The sequence below is a fragment of the Electrona antarctica genome, assembly GCF_951216825.1.
Source record: "Electrona antarctica genome assembly, chromosome: 2".
Lineage (NCBI taxonomy): Eukaryota > Metazoa > Chordata > Actinopteri > Myctophiformes > Myctophidae > Electrona > Electrona antarctica.
In genome coordinates this window covers 9,447,319-9,466,513 of record NC_136807.1, presented here as the reverse complement: position 1 = coordinate 9,466,513, position 19,195 = coordinate 9,447,319, and the positions used below count along the sequence as shown (strand labels likewise).

General features: G+C 42.6%; 1 protein-coding gene and 1 long non-coding RNA gene across 4 annotated transcripts in view; one reads left to right on the top strand and one right to left on the bottom strand.

Annotated features, from left to right (window-relative positions):
• Window positions 1-13,563, bottom strand: part of ttll10 (tubulin tyrosine ligase-like family, member 10) — a 38,095-nt gene extending 24,532 nt beyond the window's left edge. For all 3 annotated transcript variants that reach the window (XM_079522594.1, XM_079522595.1, XM_079522597.1), the window contains exon 1: window positions 13,182-13,563. The gene's annotated coding sequence lies outside the window, so the exon portion shown is untranslated. The remainder of the gene's footprint in view (window positions 1-13,181) is intronic.
• The window catches only part of LOC306938451, a 55,944-nt gene that overhangs the window by 18,971 nt on the left and 17,778 nt on the right, over window positions 1-19,195 (top strand). The gene's annotated exons all lie outside the window — the stretch shown is intronic.

The following is a 19,195-nucleotide window of genomic DNA, read 5'->3' as shown; positions in this document are numbered from 1 at the left end:
GTGCAACCATATCTTATTTTAATGATGTTTGGGAGGGAGACGAGACTTTCCTGGGGTTTTTTATGTGGGTAAATATGTGTTTTTAGATATTTTAGTGTCTGTGATGTCATGGACACTGGTCTCACTGCTGGATTACTACAATTACCATAATGCTTTGCTGCACTCACCCCACCCTTGTGGATAGGGGGAGGGGGATGTAGTCCAGGAAGACACTTTCAAATACTAAAATATCTAAAAACACATATTACCCACATAAAAACCCCAGGAAAGTGTTTCTTGTCTCCCAAACATCATTAAAAAAAGATCTGGTTGCAAAAGGGGTGAAGTGTCCCTTTAAAGCTTAATAAAAAAATAACAGCCGAATTATCCTTTATGCCAGCGGTTCCCAAAGTGTAGCCAGGGGGTACCCGAAATAATTCCCAGAATTTTTTTTATTTTTTATTTATTTTTAATTTTTTTAACTTTTTTTTAACATTAAAATTATGTTTATCTACATGGTCATTTCTGCCAAGTTGCGCAATAAACGTATTTTTTGTGTTGTTCATTGTGTTTCTCCCATGTTTGCTTTGGGCCAATAGAGGGTATGCGCGTGACATCATCATCAAACCCGGAAGTTATGCAGGAACGCCTACTGAGTGACAAAAAACTACTTTCTGGCCTTGAAACGCATGCATCCAAACAGAAAAGTCCTTCTGATTGCATTAAACAACATTAAACAATGTTAAACTCACTTTGCATGTTGCTTTGCCACTCAATTTGCCACTCGATGTGCCATTCACTTTAAGCATGCGCATACCCTCTATAGCTGACATGATTACTAAAACTACAACATCAGTCAACCTGTCGTGACCCCAAACAGTAACAGCAGGACGCATGCTGCAGAAACAACAAAAAGACTCTTGAAAGGTTTCTGCGGCCGCTTCCAGATGAGGGGGTACCTGGAAAAATGTCTACCCCAAAAGGGGTACCTGGTCCAAAAAAGTTTGGGAACCCCTGCTTTATGCGACCATTTCCGCATGATTTGACAGTGTATTTACTTTGATATACAGATCCTAATTCCTTCATCATCTCATTCTAGCTATTGTTTTGGGTATATGTCATTCAAATCTACAAGTTCACAACGCCTCCCACATTGTGAGCTTGTAGATTGGAGATTTTCACCACACGACACAATTTTTTTTGACGATTCGACCACGTACAGGGGTTGGCACTCAGGTCTCAGAGACACAGGTAGACACAGATACAGGTCATGTCCACTTGCCCAAAAAGTAATTCATCCATTATAACATGATAGGTAAATGTGAATTAACATTTTACTTTTTTATTTTTTACTTTCTGGGGCTGTGCGACACAAAATGTCATACCTCATTTTGTATGCCAAATCTACATATACTGTAGCTATGAATATGACTATGGGTTCACACTTAGCACAATTTGACGTCCTAGGAATGATCCCATGCAGTGCGAAGGACGTCTATACACGTCTTGGGGAAAGACGTTTTTTTTTGCAAAATCGGATGGGCACCCCACGTCGCTATTTTGAAAGAATGAAAGGGCACATAATGTGTTAACAGTGCTCTTATTTTACATTCCACAGACCAGAAGACAGAGTGCTCTGGCCACGTTCCGTTGTTTAGACAGACATCTCCTGTTGTCTTTATAGATGGTTGCATCCACTCTCAAACGAGCACTTACCCGGTCGGCCAACCAGAACGCAAACTCCACTTGCCCAAAATCTTTATTTACCTGCCAGGGGCAGGTGGGCAACCCTTATTGTCAATGCCTGGCCGTCATGTATAAAAAAGGGCTTTCATTTAGAAAAAAAAGAAGGATATTCCATCACAATCTGCATTTTACTAAGCTTCTGTGGTCACCCAAAATGTAGAGAGAAGTTGTTTTCTCTCTTTGAATAGTTTTAAAGATACCGCCCGTTTGCTGTCATTACCAGCATCATTGTATAAAGCTGTATAAAGAAAACAAGCATCAGGATCTGGTTTTGCAGAGCTTGAAAACACAATGGGTGTGCTGTGCACTATGGCATGAATGATAACCAAATATTCAGGGATCAGCAGCACTTTTTAAAGCATCACTCTTTGTGTCGTACGGTTCCCTTGGCAACGATGCGTTTTGGGCCTCCATTCTAAACACAGACACACCTGGTTGCAAAGCTGCTAACCCAGTCAGCAGCTTAACGGTATGAAGACACAAACGAGCGTATTCAGACATAACTGCCACGATTGTAGAACAGCACGCTTTGTTCCGACAGCCTGGCCTCATTCCATCAGCATTGGCAAATCTTTAATGATTGCACGTCAATGGAAGATCAAACAAATGCTGAAAAGTGTCTTCCTGCTTCCATTTAACTTGGATGACATTCGAGTTAAAATGTTTTTTTTTTAATGTATTGCCTTTTCTCTCATGGAAGCCATAATGATTATTTTGTAATCCGGCTGTCTTGAGTATTTCAGTGGCTACTACTACCACATGGTACTACCATCTATACGACCTAGTTTATGGCCAAATTACTTTTTACAATTTCAATTTCACCTGCAGTTCGCTCTTTTCAAAGCCTCTGGCTCACCACTTAAAGGAGTTCCCTCCTCGGGTGAGTGCGTGACAGCGCACCGAGGCCTACGTCACCACACCCGTAGCGTAGCTATATGTCACACCGGTTTAGCCCTCGGCTCTGCTGTACGTTCCACCTCAGTGGCAACAAACTCAATTGAACTTAAGCCCTACTCCTCCGTAGTGGAGCGTAGCAAAGGAATCCGGTCCGACTGGGAGCATGCACAGACCAGCGCTGGAATCCTTCACGAGCTCTCCGTGTCTGGAATGTAACATGCCAGTGGCTGGTTTGTGAATGATGATGATGTCACACTCATTCAAGATGGCCGCTCGCCGACGTCCATTCTCTGTTCAGCCTCCCCGCATCAGCATGACGAAGCAGGATTTCTTCCTGCGTCCGATTGACTGGCATGCTGCTGAATGTCGTTCTAGGTCACGTGTAGGGCTGCTATCGAGCGTTTTGACTTGTTCTATTCGTTGAATAATGGAGAAGTGTGTTTTCTTTGATAGTTTGTTTCTTATTTACATATCAAAGAATATATTATATGAAAGACTGCTAATAGATTTTATTTTAATAATCGACACGTTGTGAGCTTGTAGGTTGGCACTTTTATCTATTTTTGAAAATCTTTTGAAAGAATCAGAATGTCAAGTCACAGGTTCATAGAAAAAATAAAAATAAAATCAGATTTTAGTATCAGTGACTGAGGTAAACAAACTGTACTGTATGAATCACAGAGATCGTGGGCAGACCTAATGAAAAGACTGTTGTTATTGTGCAAAACATGCCCCTTCAAGACAAAAGAAAAAAAGATTCTCCCCTTCAAGTCCCAATTTAGTAAAGCCAATTCCCAATTCAGGCCTTGTTAAATGTTTATTTTATTCAGTAATTTGGTTGGATTCATTAACCGACTTATTCAATTGTGTATGAACAGTTCACACACATTCAATTATAGGTTCCCTTTCTACATTTTACTCTACTAACAAATGGCTTGTTAGCATTCCTTATTAAAAGGTGTAGCCTCTACTAGTACTAACCACTATCTAAACTATTAGCTTTAATAGCTTTCTAGTGCAGTTCCTCTTGGCTTCAGTTCAAAGTCATGCTAACAATATGTTTTTAGGAGTAGCTGAAGGGCACCTTATTTCTTACTGTAGTATGGCGAATGGCTGCCAACGAAAAAGAGATGGCAAACTAAAGACAGACAAGTCAAAATGTCAACGTAGCCCTTAAAAGCTACAATGTCCGTTGTCTCTCTCTAGTGTCCAGTGGAGATGTGGTGTGCTGTGTCTGTTTCAAATAGCTTTATTCATTGTGTCCCAGCTGACACCAGGGGCTATATTTCTCACTGGAATGCAAAATGTGATGGTTATATTATTAAAATACTCTCCCATACAGATTGGATAAAATAACATGTTATTCATTCATACAAGTCCCGGATTGGACTGTTCTTTTTTTTTCTTCTATTTTTTGCAGTAGCACTTTCAGTAAGAGGTTAATGGGGCCTCGAGGAGCCCGTTCTGGTAAATGGCCAAATGTTTTTTGTCTTTGTGTTCGTTCCTGATAAAATCACAGCTGCATTTAACCAGTCAACGGAACCCCCAGGCTAACAGCCCTAATCAAACACCAATAGGCCTACAATTTGTGTGTGTGTTTGCGTGAGAGAGAGAGAGAGAGAGAGAGAGGGGGGTGTTGATTTAAAAAGGCTAGTGTAACAACAAATAAAAGCAGTTATAAGCATATAAATTGTCACTGTAAAGTTATTTAACCTGGGTCCCTTGTACTTCTGGCAGTGGTGGAAAGTAACTAAGTACATTTACTTAAGTACAATTTTGAGGTATTTGTACTTTACTTGAGTATTTCCAGTTTCCGATACTTTTACTTCTACTCAGAGGCAAATATTGTACTTTTTCACAACGCGTCACGATGCGACGCGTTGTGAGCTTGTAGATCTGCTATTTAAAAAATATTTTTATACATTTGAAAACTTGAAACGGGACATTCTGCAGAATAAGTACTTTCTACTTCAGGTACTTTAAGTTCATTTTGATACCAATACTTTGGTACTTTTACTCCAAGTACATTTTGAATTCTGGACTTTTAGTTAGTATAGCTCTACATTGATACTTTTACTTAAGTAAAGAATGTGAGTACTTTTTCCCCACCACTGATAATAACCCGGGTCCCTTGTGTTTCTGGGCTTATCAAGCAGGCCACGTCGCCGGGCCTTTTCTAGGACACAATGAGGGCTTAGCTGATGGGGGGGGGGGGGGACCTCATGGGTAAATTGAGGCATTTAAAAAGGAGCTCTGTTCACCTGTAACCCGATCCACACCTGACTGGGGGCTTGGCATTCCGCTCTGTGCAGGCAAGAGTTCTCCAGAACACAATGACCAGAGAAATGGAGGCCCAGTGGATAAGAAAAAAGAAAAAAAAGCCCTAAAATACACTTTTAACCACTTGAACTCTATAGCGTCACAATTTTGGGGGTAACATTCACAGCCGAAAATGGCAGATCATCAACGAGCTCAAACAGCGAGTAGGTCAAATACAGAGTCCCCACTGGTCAACTAAATGGCAGTTTACTAATTTCAGAGAGTTTAAGTGGTTAAATGTTCCCTTTTTAAAAAGACTACAATGGAATTATTATATAAATCAGAAAAAGGAAATGATAAAAATAGGCCATTTTCAATGTTAACCTTTTTTATTCAGGATTTCCATACATAACATGATATAATATTGCATTAAATGCAGTTACTTTGCATAATGAAGATCAGTGTAATTATATACATTCAGAAACATGAGGCTACAGTTACCTGAGGAAATGTTCTTGGATGGCACTAGACTGTAAAAATCCTGGGTTTGGGTTAATTTAACTATGGCAGTGTAAAAATGGAAGGGGGGTCCATAACATGAAAATAAAGGAAGCACTTATTTCATTCAAAACAACACATATTTTATTACAATGTATACAAATACTGTTTTAATGATATATGCATGTTTTCCGTGCATAGCATTCAACACAACATATCACACATTTAACCTTCAAATGTACAGCCTTTTATTGAAACGCAAATAGTCAGCAGGTGCAGTCATGTTCTGAAGGCATTATGGGGAACAGCCGCTGAACAAAGGGAACTCTGACACAAACCACATAGAAGAAACCCCAAGAATTCAATCATTCTTCCAGTGCAAGGCTCATAGTTCCATATACATTATCGCCGTCATTCAGTCTATTATTCCACCCCATCTGTCGCTATACATAATCACTTGTGCGTCGACCGTACAGCTTTAGGTCAATAAATACACGGCGCTGTCTGCCAAAGGTGACGGAGGGCACTTGGCACGTTAAAGAGTGACAGAGAGAAATGAGAGAGAGCGGAAGGTAATGCCATTTAATGGACGGCATTACCAGACAGTATTAGAGACAAATAATTACATCTAACCATGTCTGGTAAGACGCCTATCAACGGGCTGGAAGGATCACCTCTGAGCTTTTTACAGTACCTGTACACGACCGAGGAAGGAGAAACCAGAAGAGACAGTGAGACATGCAAGCAGCAAAAAAAAAGGACGAAACGAGCACACTACACAGTAAACTCCTTTACTCTGCGAGTGTACGAATGGAACCAAAATGGACATTCGGTTCAATTTGTACACTAGTCTGCCAGAGTTAACGATGGGATTGAATTATATACACTGAGGAATTTACTGTGTACTTCGTAGCGTCCACAAAGCCCACACAGTGTAGTTCAGTAGTACTGGATATTGACAGTGATTTGCCATGCATGGACAGGAACAACACGCCCGTGGAGAGAGCTGACATTTTGACTGTAAGTAAGTACAGGCCAAGGGAGACGACAAAGGAAGCTTTAGCAAACTCTTTTCATGACGAAACCTATATAGCCTTCCTGGTTTCATCATTACTCTCTGAAACTGATGCTTTTTGACGGCAGGAGAAAGAAAAGGGCGGTGACTAAACAAGAAGGGAAGGACAAAAAAAAAAGCTAAGCTATATATTGCGTGTGTCTATGACTCGGATAATGGAGCTGGGTGGGCAAATATAGGTGTGGCTTAATATTTGCGGGGTAATTCTCCCTCCTTAAACAAACATTAGGCCTCTGCCAGTTCTGTCTTTATTATTTGCCTTCGTCTGTGGTGACTGTTTGAAGGTTCCACACATTTAATTGGGATTTATTTTCCTACTGGCAAGGGATAAAACCCTCATTTGCCTCGAAGGGATCTGCTCATTTCACTTAAAATACGTTATCAGCGTCCTCTGAAATTCAAAAAGGAAAATATGTGTGGGGGTGGTCTGGTGGTTCAAAAAGTATTTTGTTCCGGTATACTTAAAACCTTCAATTAATATCTTTACTTCCCACATGAATGAATCATTCTTGACTCTTGAAATATGCGGTAATTCTATTAGCACACAGACAGGCTGTGGGTTAGCGGGTATATAGAGGGAGGAGACGGCAGTGTCGTTGAGGTCTATTTTAGTCGTTAAGTGCTCAGGTGAGCTCATGTGTCAGTTACAGGATGTGCCACGCAGGTAAGGCGAGTTACGGACCAATCGTGGCCACACAGCACAAAGGCCCACACTGTACAGGGGGGAGGGAACAAGGAAACCACTCCCGGCACGACCGGTGGAACCATCAACCGACTGATACTCTCGGACAGGGAGGGGTCGCCATAAAAAAAGAAAGAAAGAAAAAAAAATGAATACAGGACAGGGAAGTACAGAGAGGAAGAACAATGGCTGAGCTTTAGGGCCCAAATTTTTTGTCTACTCTTTTTCATTTCCCAGAGGGAAAGTAATTTGTTTCTCACACAAACTCAAAAGGAGGTTGAAATGAATGGATATCAGAATTATCTGATCATTATGAGAGGAGTTATAAATCAGTTTTAACCACATGAAACTGACATGCCCTATTCTGGGCATGTCGTCATAGGCGCCATAGACAGTCTGCGAAAATTCTGAGAAAATAGCAGCTTCTACACAAGCTCAGAGTTTGTAGAAAGGTAGTATTTTCACAATTTCACTGATGTACAACAAAGTTTTTAAGTGGTTAAATATACGGATGTAGTCATAGGTATACAGTAGGTGCTTGTGCTGAATCACCATGCAAATATGTTACAGCTATGGCTCCAGAGCTTACATGGTGCACTAACTTCAGTTAAAATAATGACGGTGACTAAGGCCACAGGTAAGTTTACCTAACAATGACATCATCGGAGGAATCTTGTAGATGGAAAAACATTTATTAAAATCCAGGGATACTAAAGAACAACTGAAGTCTCAACTATTAGAGTCAAAAGGCCTGTGCTTTAGAGCATTGGTTCCCAAACTTTTCAGGCTGAGACCCAAAAGAGAGATTAGACATTAAAATAGTGAAAATAGCAGATCTACAAGCTCACAACGCGTCGCGGGCTTGTAGATCGGCTATTTTCACTACTTCTTAAACATTTTCTAATTTATGGAATTTCTTAGTTTTTGGTTAGATTTCTTCATGAAATCACTGGAAAAAAAATAGAACTTTGGTTTTAATTCATGAAAATGTTAGCTTTTTTTTGGGAATGTTTTTGAAAATGTTTTGAAACGACAAACAATAATTAAAAAACAAAATGTAGTGAGCAAAAAAAAGGAAAGGGACCCATAAAAATGTGTCCGCGACCCAGTGATTGGGAACCAGTGCTTGGAGAGTGACTCATTGAGCGTGGTATGTTTCAGAGTTGGGTTAGGCTGCAGTCCATGGGTCACCCAGAAAACATCGTTACCAGACAGTGTTAGAACACACACGTACAATCCAGCACTGTAAGGTAAGATGGGTCCTGAGAGCCAATTCTTTTTTTTGGAAACCCTCCCACCCACCCCAAACAACCCCCCGCTTTTCTTTGGCAAAGCTGTAGCCAAACGTAATAATATTATTAATAATAGTTGTCTGTAGCAGTCTACTAATCTTGCTTAACGTCAAACGTGACAGGATTCATCGCAGTATAGTGGACAGCGATCATCATCATTACCAGGCAGTATTAGAGAAAGTGATATGCGATCCAATGCTGCCTCGTAAGATGGAGATAATCGTCCATAGTAATAGGTTTCTCATGACCAACACCTCTGGTAAAGGCATGAGCTACTGAATCTCTAAAACTGGAAAAAATAACATAAGAAAGGTAGAAAGATGGAGTGGTTTCGAACCTATCAACCATGAGTAATACAGTACATAGGGGCTTTAATTAATATGAAATGTTTGACTCAGGTAAAACCAGATAGGCCCAAGTAATATTTTCTTAGAAATTAGAGGGAAGTCACCGAGCTGCATGCCTGAAGTTAGCATTTTATAACGTGAGCAGTCATTAGCTTCATATCCCTCGCTCTCTCTTATGTATTATTGCGGATCCTTTGTTCTGGTTGAGGTTTTTTTTACCTTAAAACTAGCTGTCACAGAAGATTGGGCCACAAGCCGTTGTTAATGATTGCCCAAACCTGTTCCGACTGGTCTAAATCTATGGCATGGCAAGGCTGCGACAGCTGCTTCTCACACAATGGATGGCGGTTACTTATTTCAAACATTTCCTCTCGCACACATCCATCCTGTAATACCACAAAGTCTCGAGCAACCCTGCAACCCCTGGAGTTATTTGCACCATATTCCCTGGAGAATGGCGGTCATGTTTTTGTAACGTTGCAACATGGCGCACTTAGCTGTCTCTAATAAATGCACGCTTGCTGTCAAATGCATTTCAACAGATCTCTCTTATGAAATGTAAGCAACTTGGAGGTGATGTGATTTATTTTCTTTCCTCATTAGCCGAATTTATACTTTTTGGCGTACGACGGAGTATAAATCAACCTCCTCAGCCCTCTCAGAGTATCCCGTCTTATGTTGTTTGCATTGTGATGAAAGCCTGAAGGAATGCTGTTCAGGCTGACCTGTGCCTACGCTGTGTAGGCAGAAGGTCATGCAGTCAGCCCTCGTTTACTGAATAACGTGTGTCGTTCACAGGTACACGGTGTGAAAACGGCACACTTCCTGTTTGTGCTGTCCTGTATAATGCTATTTTTACACCTTATCTTTTGTCCATGTAGCCAAAATCTCAATCTACACGGTTGCAGTGAGGCCCTCGCGAGCGCATTACAAATGTTTTAGTCGCATTAGAGGTGAAATATAGCATATTAGCCATTCAATCTACAGATAACGCGTGCAAACAAAGGGAAGTTCCCCATTTCTTTCAGTAAATCATTCTACAGTTCGGGGTAGGGGTTTTATATGTCCCATTTTACTTTGACCTTACTTTTGCCATTTTGCCTTATCATTTCCATGTCGCACAAAGTGACACATTTTGTTCAAGACAGAAAACAGAATCATTGTGTGATTAGTTCTTGTGTAAAAAGAAAAGATGGGGGGGGGAAAGAACAGGTTTCCAGTCATCCTGCAAAGCAAGGCGAAATAGAAGAGCTTGAGTGTGTGAGAGAGAGGGGGGAGGAGGAGGGAGAGAGAGCAAGAGAGAGAGAGAGAACAGAGCATGAGGGAGGGAAAGGTTCAAGGAAAGGAAGGCAAAGAAGAGGGAAAACGTAGAATACACCTGTAACCTTACCGTCATGAAAGGTACCCCCAAGGAAAGATTGTAACAAAACCAAAGGGAGAGAGTGAGTATGGACTGGAGGGGAGGAAGGACAAAAAAAAGAAGAAAAAAAAAAAGAACTTGAATTTCCAGCCAGTTGTCTGAGAACGCGCGGCGTCTTCTTCCCGGTCAGTGAAATGAGAAAGCCAAGCAGACCTGCTCTCCCAGACTCTATTTAGTTAATCATCAGCATTATAAACCAGTGCTGCGGGCCCTCTGAGGAAGAAAAGAGGGAGAGAGAGAGAAAGAAAAAAAGATTAGCCCAGAGTAGGCAGAAAGAAGCAGTGTCCACAAAAGTAATAGTATCTGGTCAAGGTAGAGTTTGTCCTGCGTTACCTATCCCCCCCCCCCCCTGATAGACCCCTACAGTACCTCCAGCGAACTTCCTTTGAATTAGTTCTAACCTGACATGTCCTTCCAAATATTTCCTCTTCTGCAAAAACTTTGTTCCTTGTGTGGGTTATTATTCCATTGTTGAAGCTGCAGTGGTGCTCTTTTCGGGTGGGAGCACAAACCGCTTATGGCTGCCCACGCTCGTGGCTGTTTGTAAAGTGAGGACGTGCTCAGGTAACCCTGCCCTCATGTGCTGGAATGTGACTCCACTGTGAAATGAACAACCTGATAGGTAAACCAGCCTGGTCCTTAATCAATAGTTGGCGTCTTTGTGAGAAAACAATGGTTGGGGAAACCCAAAACCTTATTTAAGTCCGTACCTTATCTCAACGACACCTGATTGGGCCTTCCTCCTACTGGGGAGTCGCCTAGTTACCATGATGTGTAGCTGCGTCCCTGTTTTTTTTTCCTTTTATGTTCTATACTCCTCTTTACATCTTCTCAGTGTCTCATGTTAAATATATTTTAGTTTATAAACCCCATATGAAAATATGTTGTACCAAGGACCCCCGTGGAAGATTTGTGTTGTTAGAATGTTTCAAAAAAATATACTAAATCTTTCACTTAAAAAGATTGAATAAATACAAATTTAAATAGCAGATCTACAAGCTCCTGTAATCTTGCAGATCGCCTATTTTTTTAAATAGTCTATTATATGTTGTAATGTGAAAGTAGTTGATGCTGTGTGAACAGAATTAGCTGTGAACCCCCTGGGACCCCCTCAATGACCCCTGGGGTTCCCCAAACCCCACTTTGAGAACCACGTACAGGTCTAAAAGCTACTGCTACTTGGTTCAGTATTGCAAATATGTAAATATGTCTCTTTCAGAGCCATTGTATCATCAGCTCCTCCCTTGCAGCCAGTTTCCTTTTCTGTTTTGAATATTTAAATGAATGGGTGAAATTTGCAAGAAATTTGATAATCAAAAAGGGATGTACTCGTCCTTTTCTAATTCTCTAATGCTTTTAATGCTCGGTGAAGAATTCCCAAGTGTAGCTCCTGTCCTGTAACTTATGTTTCATTAAATATGACTGCTGCCATAAAGTTGCAACTATTAGTTATTATTAAGTTATTACTTTGAATGTCAGTTATTAGACAGTACATCACCTAATTATCATTGCTCCGTTCTTGGGGGGGGGGGGAAATACATCATACACAGCATAGTTGTAACTGTTTAAATTGACCATGACACATGGCCTATGTATGTAAAGCTGTCATTAAGTCAATCCACTAACGTGACGTCAAATGCTGCTTTAACTTGACCTCTCAACCTGTGTGGTGATAAGAGCAACAGTTCCTTTTTTATTACAAGGCAGTTGCTCTTCTGCCTCAAATGGCTAGCTGTGAACAAACATTATAAAAGCAACCATTCAGAAGCAGGTCCTCCATTTTGTTTGATGTCCCTATCATCGCATTTCATCTCACTTTTGGCTGAAATCCTACTCCTGTTTCCACCCTGTTGTCACACACTGGCATAGCTATTAGAACTCATGTGACTCGCAGCTATTCAAATAATATGAAAGAATTGAACAAATGTCTCCCTTTCCACCAATCACAACCTTCCACCTCGCTCTGCGTTCACTGCTGTACAGTACGCGGTCGACATTTTCCCTCCATTTTACCAATGCCTTTCCGAACCTCATAATGCAGAGCCACTAAAGAACACCGGCTTAAATCAACCAAGAAAAGGTTAACTTGCGGTTTTCTCTGAATTTCTCTGCTCGGAGGAAGTCGACTAAATTCTCTCTCTATCAAACGGCTACAGAAACCACGGAGGCAAATAAAATGGATGAGCAGACATTTTATGTTCTGCACGCTGTACTACTAGCTTTCCTTTTCTCAGATCAAAGGCAAAAAAACAGGGATTATTCTCTCAAATCTCTAGCTACACAAGCCAAAAGACAAGCAAGAACATGTCCAGCCTTGGTATTTTAGCCTCCTCTTCAACAGACAATATCTTATCTTAGCAAAAGACCACAAAGGCTTGTCAGTCAACAGGTGTTAGAGAAAAGTTGTCGACGCAGTTTCTCATATGAATTATCGCTCGCTGCGGCAAGAATCCTTTACAACTAAACATCGAATTTCACAATACGTTTTCCCTACAAAGAAACAACAAATAACCTGTTATCAGTTCTCCAATTTGTAAAAATTGTTTGTACCATTTGCTCAAATGTCCTATTGTAAATAACATTGCAGTCTTCCAATAGAAGGGATCTGCCACCGTTTTCATATCCTTTGACAAGTCTGGCAGCTTGCCTTTACCTGCCCCAACTGGTCTATCCAGTTTAGGAATGAGCGTTGGCTTCTATTGTTTCCTCTCCTTTCTCTGTTTAAATGGAGCTGGAATTTGATACAGATTAAGCTTTTGCTTCCCATCGAAACTAACTCGACCCTCCTATATCGGCGTACAAATGCCGAAGGCTTCACGCAATGACCTAATTGGTTTGCCACGCATTTCCTGATCAGTGCCTACTGTAAGTCAATATAAAACAAAATGTCCGTAAAGCTCTAACTATGTCAACGACAAATGGCAAGTGTTTCAACCAAAATTATGTAAAAGCAGACAAAGAAAGTATCACGTTTGTGAGTTTTTACCCTGTCTGTCCCCAGGTGTGGTCATTGAGCCAGAAACCCAAGACAAGAGACATCATTGTGCGCTGGCGCTGACGCCTTTCTGGCTTAGTCTTCCTCTTTCCTCCTTCTCGCTGAAGGACGGTCAACTTTTGTAGGCTTCGGGGGTGAAAAGAAAAAGACGCTGTCCTTTTTCGGGTAGATAAAGTGTCGGGTCAGCTCGCTGGGAGGTCAGATCCATCCATGGGACGGAGAAGACCGGCCTGTCGCGGAAACAAAACCCAACCGGCGTTGAAGCTCGTGAAGTCTCTCCCGGCCGGCGCCTCTTTTAAAGTAGTTTTTTTTTTTCCCTCTTCTTCTTCTTCTTCTTCTTCTGCGTCTTCTTTCCGGGTGCTCTTGTCGCCGATGTTCGTTGGTTAAGCTCCTCAAGAAGAGAGACAGAACTTGTAAAGGGCTTGGTTTACATGTAGCCCTCCCCCCTCCCCCCGCAGGTGTAAATTTCAGGTCGCAGCCAATCTCCTTAGCCTCTGGCACCCACAGGTGTGTCCACCGCGACACGCTTAGCCAATCGCAGTCGAGACGAAACACCCCTAGGCCGCCCACCCCCATCCCCCCCCCCCCGACTCCCATCTCACCGGTTCGCCTGCCCCCACCTTCCCTTCCTCTCATCCGCCCCAGGTACCTTGTTGTTGTGTGTGTGTGTGTGTGTGTGTGTGTGTCTGTGTTTTTTCGTTTATGATGTCAGCTCCAGCTTCTGTGGGAACGGCCTCCTATGTTCCAACACTCACAGCAGTTGACGGCAAGCGCCGTCATCCTCGGCCACCATCCTCTCTGAGGGATGGGGACGAGGAGAGGTGCTCGCGCTGAGAAAAGTTAAGTATCAAGAAACTGTCAAACTATTATGGTCGAGAAGCCCCTCACCTCCTCCCCCACCCCCTGAAGACATGTACACACATTTTATGACATACATGAACCCTGGCCTACTTTTGGCGTATGACACGGCCGTAACCTGAAGTACCTGCCCTTTGCCCTTTTCCTGTTCTCCAGGCCCACTCTTTCTTTCTCTCTCTCTCACTCTCTCTCTCTTTGTTTCTCCCTCTCTTTGTGTTCACACGCCCATTTGAGGCCAACGATAACCCTGCTGCGTTTCTAGAGCGAATGACAGGTGAACAAAGTGCAGGTGAGCAAAGCAGAGACACACGCTGGCGGTTTGAGGCCATGGGCGGGAGAGAGAGAGCTCAGACTAGGGTGACCATATTTTCAGAAACGCTTTCAAGGACCCTTGTATCTTGATCTTGTAGGTCTGCTACAATGTATTTTTTTCACCTGGGGTTGTCATTAGGATGAGTGGCAGATCTGCTATTTTTGAAAAATCGTGAAAATGTGGTGCAAATCTTTGAATATATATATATATATTCTTTCAGAGCAAACTTTTTAAAGTCAAATCTGCTTCTGGGGGGGTCCCTGGAACAACATATTTTCAGATGGGGGTCGGCGGCCAATTGCATATATTTTTGGGGGTCCTTGACATGATAATGTTTGAGAACGACTGACATATAGAAACATAGGGTTTTTCAGAAAACCGTCATGATTTATTTTGTAGAATCGTCCTCAGGTCTTAACTGTGGTCAAAACCGGGGGATATTGAATGTTTTACAGATATTCGTCGGATCTCGGGGATAAGCGGCTTGATAACCCGGGACTGTCCCGGGCCAAACCCAAACGTCTGCTCACACTGGCTCAGACCAAAGCAGAGCAGTGAGTGGAGTCTGTCAATCAGTGTTGTTTTTGGCAGCAAATTTCTCTTTTAGTTTAGTCAGTCTTTGGACTGAAAGTTCATTTCGTTTTTGTCATATTTTAGTCACCTGGAATGTATTAGTGTATTTTTAGCCGACTAAATGTCATGCGATCGACTAAATCTACAGTTGATTTAGTCGACTAAAATGTTTTTTTGGCGGGCCTTGATGCCGTCGTAATGACTGATTTTACACTTGAAAATATCCGTTCTACAAGCTCACAACGAATCGCGCTGCGACGCGTTGTGAGCTTGTAGAACGGCTATTTTCAGCATGCAACCAAGTCTACTGGATCTCTTGTCCACTAGTCCCTAACATTTTAGTCTAGTTTTTATTTGTTGACGAAATTGTCAATATATTTAGTCTTAGTTTTAGTCGACGAAAACATCACTGGCTCAGACCAAAGCAGGAGCTGTGAGTGGGGTCTGTCAATCAACGGGGGGGGCGGGGGCTGGTACGTATAGGCTTGAGGCTCACCGCCCCAGAGGCATGAGGGGCTAATCCCAGGCCCTGTCCAGGGCGAGGCTAGCTGCTGGGCAAGGCAAGCCACTCTCAGTCTTGAGGTGTAATTGTCTGGATTAGTCTCTCAACAATGAGCACAAAGCCCGAGCCGGATCCTGTTTCACAGGGGCGTGGCGCAGGTTGCTGCTGCTGCTGTGGTGCTGCTGCGTTGGCAGCAGAGCAAAGAGGTGATCGCTAGAGGATCTGTGAGTCGAAAAACCTGTGAGATTTCGTCACGGGGCGATGAGAAATGCCATGAAATTGGTTCATTGGTTCATTGGACCAAAACATGTGTCAAAAACCGCAATGGTCATTTGACTCATTTGGTTCATTTGGTATGTACGAGACCACCAGTATAAGCAATTTTATGCATTATAAAAGTCTCAACATCTTCTGTCCCTGAATGAAGCTAGGCCTCTTCAGAGGAAACATCTTCTGTCCCTGAATGAAGCTAGGCCTCTTCAGAGGAAACATCTTCTGTCCCTGAATGAAGCTAGGCCTCTTCAGAGGAAATGGATGGTCAACCCGCCCCAGTCTGAATGGTTTGCTTTGTTTCGGATATTCATTTGCATACCAAATGAGGTTTAGAGTGAAGCACGGGGGCCTGACCTGCACTCATTTGGATACTGATGGCTATCTGGCAGGCCTGTCACGCAAGGCAGGACGCAAGGACTGCCATCAGCAGCCCAACAGGCGACACACACCCCCTCAACAACAAACACGCACACATGTGTGCACGCACGCACGCACGCACGCACGCACGCACGCACGCACGCACGCACGCACGCACGCAATAGCAAATGTACACAAACACATACAATCGCAAGTGGCCCCCAAGTGCAGTGGCCCTCCTAGAATTACTTTTGTAATTATTATGATAAATGATAAAAGTGGTCTGACATGCTGACAGATTATTTCTTACATGCATCGTACAGTACCAGCATAAGTGGAACTTCTTGGGTTTCGGCTCCTTGACATTGCGGCAACCAGAAAAAATAATCGCGAAGAATTAGCAATAAAATAACAATTGTGTGTGTGTGTGTGGGGGGGGGGGGGGGGGAACTACACACACACATACACACACGCACACACAGGTAAAACATTTCAGCACTTAGCACCTTAATAAATGTTACATGCCTATACAATATACAGTGTGTGTGTGTGGCAAGCAGACAGACAACAGACCGTTATTGTCTATTGTTCATAAGCCTGGTTGACTGATGGAAAGAGGTGGTCTGGACTTTGAGGCTGCAGAACCACTACTGCCAGACAGTAGCAGCTGAAACAGTCCATAGTTGGGGGTCTTTGATAATCCTATACAGGCTTTACTCACATATCGTCTGGCAGGGACGTGCACACATAGACATCAAAGGGGGCTTCACCCCCTGCCCTTTTACCCGTCTGTAAAACAACTGCCATTTCCAGACCACGAATGCAGCATCTACTATGGTGAAAGAAATGCAAATGCCCTCCTCTCCTTTCCATGCCATGCCGGAAGGCAGCATTCAGGAGAATTGCTTTTTTCCCCGAAGTCTCCTGAACTTGAACACAGTATTTTGCGTTGAACTAATTTGTTTAGAAATCCATGTCGTATACACCGCATCACCACTAGCTAAAGAGTGCTGGGTAGCGCCCCGACAATAGCTGATCTACAAGCTCTCGATGCGTTGAGAGCTTGTAGATCAGCTATTTTCGCTATTTTTGTCCAAAAGTGCCCTCTTACGGGATTTCAGCCTCTCTAACACTCTCTGCACGTCCCTGTCGTCTGGTGTATATTATTTCCTGTGTGGAGGGAAGATCATGTCAACGGATGCTCTGGGCTGTCCATACCACCCTCTGTGGTGCTTCGGTTGAGGCCAGTGGGGTGCATATACGTTTCTTACAGTCCCACAGGCATAATTAGTTCGACAACACCGTCGTTCCTGTGGCTCCCAACATGCACGGCAGGTTAAAACTAACCTGTGGCGGGTTAAAACTACCCTGTGTTTCCCGACATGCGTTGCAGGTTACAACTTAACCCGGGGCCAGGTTAAACTAACCCATGGCTTCCTGTGAGGTTGGGTTTAGGGTTGGGTTTTGGGTAGGGTGTCGAACTCATGACTGTAGGACTGTTAGTACGTCGGACCAAACACATGCAACCGAAGGCATCCAGTCAGGATGCCCCTTGGGTGGTGCCTCTGTGAAAGGACCGTAGGCTTTGGTGTTGCTTTTGCAGTTAGTGTGTTTTGTCCTATTAATCGAGACGGCACCCGGAGGAAACCCTGAGGCGAAATGGACATAGTGGCCGAATTTGGTACTGCAGCTCGAGCCAGCGCTGGTCCGTTGACTATCATTGCGCACGTTCACGTTATGGGGCAATGACACGTGAACGCTGTTTCATACCTGAACGTGTGCAATGACAGTCAACGGCGAGCGCGTTCACGATTTGGCCCAATCCATCCCAGAATGCACTCTGTTCCTACCCGGAAGGAGGAGTGAAATCGCCTCATGCGCTTTTGAGCAACTTAATGCAAGTGGATGGGAGGAGAAATCCGGTGCCGTCTCTATTAATATATATACTCTAAGGTTTTGTCACATCCCCATTGTGGTGGTAGTGATACTGATGATGATAAGAAGTATATAAATGAGATTAGGTCACCTCACCCAGCAGAGTTCAGTGCCACCTGGATCCATGCCATGGCTTCTTGTTGTTTGGGAGGTTTTACAACTGTTGTATTATTGTTCTCTATGTGCCGTTGCCCTTTTCATGTTTCACAGTTCTGCATAGTCACTGCTCTTACTCTGTGTTTCGTATCCATGGTGACTAATTCTGTAGAGCGGTAGAACAGGCCCTAACTGAATCCATAGTGTACACATTGTAGTTTAGGATTACAATCACGATTTTCAGGATAATTAACCACAAAAATGTAATTGTATTGTTATTAAGTCTTTCATTTTTGGATGGATCTTTGTCACCATAATTACGAAGTACACAATGGAACTTCTCAGATTTGTTTCTCAGGATACCTACCTTGTTGTAGTTGTATGCAAATGACAAACTAGTTTACAATAACTGATAAGCTGTATCTTGGATACAGGGGTGTGTAATAGCCCTTATTGTTGGCCCACCCTTTAACTTGTGCTTCCAAACATTAGATGTCTTTTTTTTAAGCTAATATTTGTTTTGCTAATCTAGAAGAGAATACAATGTTTTAGTGCTCAACTCAACTCAACTCAAACTTTTCGGTATACTATAAAGCACATATTACAACTGCCAAAGGTTGACAAAAAGTGCTGTACAAGAAACAAGACAAAGCAAACAGATTAGGACAAGAAAACAATGCTATTATGTAGATTATGTATTTTATGGATAGTGTGACCAAACAACAACAAAAAAAACACTGCTCATCTTCTGAAAAAACGTAAGGATAATGAAGAAAAAATTATGGGAAGCTCCGCACACTCAAATCTGTGCACAATCAATATATTTATTTGCAAGCTTTCGGTCTGTACTGACCTTCTTCAGGCCTTCTTTCAGGCAGGATATTGTGACCGTCATTGAATATAGTAAAGTAAGAAAAATCTTTCTAAAACCTTTGGCAGATACTGATACTGTAGGTACAAGTTTAGCCTCTACTACCAGCATAATATTTTCATACAGAATGGTGAGGAGTATGTTGAATTTCAGCTGCGATTGCAATTGGCTCAAACAGTCGCTCATTAGCCCGCTGTGTAAGCTAAATACAGTACATGTTCAGTGAA